The sequence below is a fragment of the Littorina saxatilis genome, linkage group LG1 (genome assembly GCF_037325665.1).
Source record: "Littorina saxatilis isolate snail1 linkage group LG1, US_GU_Lsax_2.0, whole genome shotgun sequence".
Lineage (NCBI taxonomy): Eukaryota > Metazoa > Mollusca > Gastropoda > Littorinimorpha > Littorinidae > Littorina > Littorina saxatilis.
The window spans coordinates 98655564-98660120 of NC_090245.1; the positions used below are offsets into that span (position 1 = coordinate 98655564).

The window sequence follows — 4557 nt, forward strand, 5'->3', positions numbered from 1 at the left end:
AATTCTACAAAATAAATGTTGGCACACAATTCAAAGGACATGTTTTTCCAACAAAGTGAGTTTGTTACAACTAAAAACAGTAATTTTTTTTATAGTCCTGGTCCTTATTTATATCTAAAAACCAGGCGCAAAGCGGCATACCCTGAAAACGCTAAAAAGCAATACCGTCATCCTATGCATGCATATAGCTCATATAGCCAAAACCGTTGAAGATAGAAAGACATTTATTGAACAAAAAATATGCAACACATCATTCTTAACAAGTTTTGTTCTTGTATGTATATCAAAATATTGATCTTCAAATGAATGGTTTGAAAAAATACGACTTCCGGCAGACCTAGACCGTTTTGAAGGAAAAAACCGTGTTTTTTTTCAAACCATTCCATGGCCATCAATATTTTCATATACATGTAAGAACAAAACGTGTTAAGACTGGTGTTGTACATCTAGTTTGTTCAATAAATGTCTTTCTATCTTCAATGGTTTTGGCTAGATGAGGTAACAAGAGAAGGATATGGGCATTGGAATTACGTCAACATTTCGAGCATTGTCACAGATGAAAAATTATCTGCAGGGTGCTCCTGGTTAACAAACCGAGCAAAACTGAAAATTATTGAAGAGAAGACATGTCTGAACAGTTTATAAAGAGACAAGTTTGCAATCATTTGTAAACACCATTATTATATGGAGGAGTAACTGTTCCCCTACCCCCTAAGAAGGTATTTCTGTCCGTCAACCACGTGAGCGATCGCCACAAATCGAGGCATCACTCGCATTTCAGTTTGGACACACCGGCTGATTGCAAATGCACAGTACGTGTTTCGACACTGAAACGTGACGATTGAGCGTCAAAATAGTTTCTTAAAACAGTCGAAAATGGAGTTAAATGTGACTTCAACACTCAGTGGCGATCGCTAGAGTGGCGATTGTTACTAGACGGACACTAGAAAACCTCAGAAAATGTAATTACTTTGCGATTTTTTTAACTGAAAAACTGTTGCGGTCTTTTTCTGTCGAGCGCGAGCGTCAACGTAAAACAACGTGAGGTCACTTCCTCCCCAAACGGTTAGTTTTTGAATGAAAAGAAAAAAGTGGCGATCGTTACATTGTTTAGACGGACTGGATCGCAACTTTGAAACTCGGGTCACCGTGCGTCGATCAAGGGCAAATTGACCTCGGCAACATTATAACTCACTTCAAGGGTGCACAAACTTATATTTACAGTATACAAAATTAGGTAAACTTGTGTTTTTGTCCTGTGAAATCACAATTAGTTTCGATGCTCTTGATATCGCTATGCGGACGGACAGATCCGAATCCCCATACATTTTTTTGCGGAGCTAGTATAAGTTAGAATTTGTGTTATGGATATCGATTGTTGTTGAAAAACAATCATTTCAATGTGTTCTGGCACTCTCAACCACCACAGCATTGATACTTGTGCATGTATGTGTTGGAATTTAGTTCTTTGTTTAGTGATGCTGTGGCAAAAGTAAATTCATCCGTCCGTATTTTGACGATCGCCACCATTCACACGCGCATAAATAAACACATTATCAAAAATTTCAACTTTTATTTTCAAAAAAGTATTTAAACAACAACTAGTTTGCATGTTAATACAACAAATACAGCAGATTCTCACAGATATGGATTTAAAAGACTAAGCAAATCTGAGACTATCAAAATGGCCTAATACCATGAAACCTGCCGTTAGGATTTTAGTTCCGGGGATCGATTCCACGCTTGGTAACCCCCCCCCCCCCCCTCCCCCTCTCCGTGTATTGTTTTCACAAAAATAGGGCGTTCTGAGTTTGGTTGTTGTTTTCTTGCAGTCGAAATTTTGGAATATTTATTTGGAACTATTGTTCACTTAAATTTAACCTTTATATAATATAATTTTTTTAATCTTTTCATATAGACTCGGAATCTAGTCAAAGTTGGTCCCCTTCGCCCTCCTCCCTGATTGTAACCAGATGTTCTGCTGGTTCCATCACTCTATACACCTTTACTTACATTAACTGACCAGCTTCCCAAGTGGTCTAGTGGTTAGGATTTCGCGCTCTCACCGCGACGGCAGGGGTTCGATTCCCCGTGTGGGAAATTATTTCCCCGCCGTGTTATGTTTTCACAATAAGTGGACGCTCTGGTTTTTCTGCGGTCGTAATTTCTGAAATTTTCATTTGGAATTATTGTTGGGCTTAATCTAAACGAGTTCAGCGAGTGATGCAAACTATAAGCGACCAAGTGCAGGAGAGTTTTGTGTGTATTGGTATTGATGAAGTGTAATTCTGAGTATAATGTTTTGTCTGTTTGTGTTATCTTTATTTTATCCAAGCAACGATTTCCTGTGAAGTTTGAGTGATTCATTCACCTACTAACGCACCCCTGACTCATAGCTCTAAAACAAAACACTAATCGTAAACAAACAACAAACAAACACTAACACTGTCTTGTGGCACAAAACAAACACAAGAATGAACGAACAACCAAACACACAAACAAACAATCAAACAAACAAAACAAACAAACAAACAAACTAACAAACAAACAAAAACAAGCAAACATACAAACAAACAAACAAACATACAAAAACAAGCAAACATACAAACAAACATACAAACAAACAAACAAACAAACAAAAACAAGAACAACCGTCAACAAAACAAACAAGTCGCGTAAGGCGAAAATACAACATTTAGTCAAGTAGCTGTCGAACTCACAGAATGAAACTGAACGCAATGCAACGCAGCAAGACCGTATACTCGTAGCATCGTCAGTCCACCGCTCATGGCAAAGCCAAAGGCAGTGAAATTGACAAGAAGAGCGGGGTAGTAGTTGCGCTGAGAAGGATAGCACGCTTTTCTGTACCTCTCTTCGTTTTAACTTTCTGAGCGTGTTTTTAATCCAAACATATCATATCTATATGTTTTTGGAATCAGGAACCGACAAGGAATAAGATAAAAAAGTGTTTTTAAATTGATTTTGAAAATTTAATTTTGATCATAATTTTTATATTTTTAATTTTCAGAGCTTGTTTTTAATCCAAATATAACATATGTATATGTTTTGGAATCAGAAAATGATGGAGAATAAGATGAACGTAAATTTGGATCGTTTTATGAAAAAAATATTTTTTTTACAATTTTCAGATTTTTAATGACCAAAGTCATTAATTAATTTTTAAGCCACCAAGCTGAAATGCAATACCGAAGTCCGGGCTTCGTCGAAGATTACTTGACCAAAATTTCAACCAATTTGGTTGAAAAATGAGGGCGTGACAGTGCCGCCTCAACTTTCACGAAAAGCCGGATATGACGTCATCAAAGACATTTATCAAAAAAATGAAAAAACGTTCGGGGATTTCATACCCAATAACTCTCATGTCAAATTTCATAAAGATCGGTCCAGTAGTTTAGTCTGAATCGCTCTACACACACACACACACACACACACACACACACACACACACACACACACACACACACACACACAGACAAACACACACACACACACGCACATACACCACGACCCTCGTTTCGATTCCCCCTCGATGTTAAAATATTTAGTCAAAACTTGACTAAATATAAACACAAACGCAGTCCGACGCGTTAACAATTTTCTCTATACCTACCAACACTATATTCATTGCATTGTATGTAAGGAAAACAGGCATACATATTTTATTTCTTTTCTTTTCTGTTTGTCGTGTTTATTCACTTCTGTTTGTTTCTTCCTGTCTGTATTCTGTACTGGGAATCTAGTCAGAGTTAACCCCCTTTGCCCAGCTCCCTGATTGTAACAAAATGTTCTGCTGGTTCCATCCATACATATGCCTTTACTTACATTATTCAAACAGCTTCCCAAGTGGTCTAGTGGTTAGGATTTCGCGCTCTCACCGCGACGGCCGGGGTTCGATTCCCCGCTTGGGAAATATATTTTTCCCCCGTGTCAAGTTTTTCTTTCACAATAAGTTGGCCTTCTTCCTTTCTTATTTGTTTCTTCTTTTTTTTTGATCGGAATTTTTCATTTAGAATTATGTTTGAGCTAAATTTAACCGAGTTCAACGAGTGATGCAAACGTTATGAGCGACCAAGTGCAGGAGAGTTAATGGATGTATTGGTGTGGATGAGGTGTATTATGAATAATTTGTTATGTATGTCTGTTTATGTTATCTTTATCACATCCAAGAGAAGATTTCCAGAGAAAAAAAGAAGTGATTCATTCACCTACTTATTAACTGGACACAAAACAAAAATAGTAAACTGACAAAAGACAAATGAACAAACAAACAAACAAACAGAGAAACTCACAAACTATCAAGCAAACATACGAACTAACAAAACAAAACAAAACAAAAACTATAAAAAAAACAGTAAACAATTTCCTCTATACCGACCGCCACTATATTCATTCTATTGTATGTGAGGAAAACATACATATTACATTTCTTTTCTTTTCTGTTTGTCGTGTTTAATCACAGATATTTCGTGGTTTTTTTTTTTTTTAATATTTTATTCTTTTTTACCCCGTGACCTTGTTTTTTTTCAAGGTGATAAA

At 36.7% G+C, this 4557-nt stretch overlaps 2 non-coding genes across 2 annotated transcripts; both read left to right on the top strand.

Moving 5' to 3' along the window:
- Positions 1-2028: 2028 nt before the first annotated feature.
- Trnae-cuc (transfer RNA glutamic acid (anticodon CUC)) lies at positions 2029-2100 on the top strand. The gene has a single exon. It is a non-coding gene; the product is annotated as a tRNA-Glu (tRNA).
- Positions 2101-3858: 1758 nt separating this feature from the next.
- Positions 3859-3930, top strand: Trnae-cuc (transfer RNA glutamic acid (anticodon CUC)). Its single transcript has one exon. It is a non-coding gene; the product is annotated as a tRNA-Glu (tRNA).
- Positions 3931-4557: the final 627 nt, after the last annotated feature.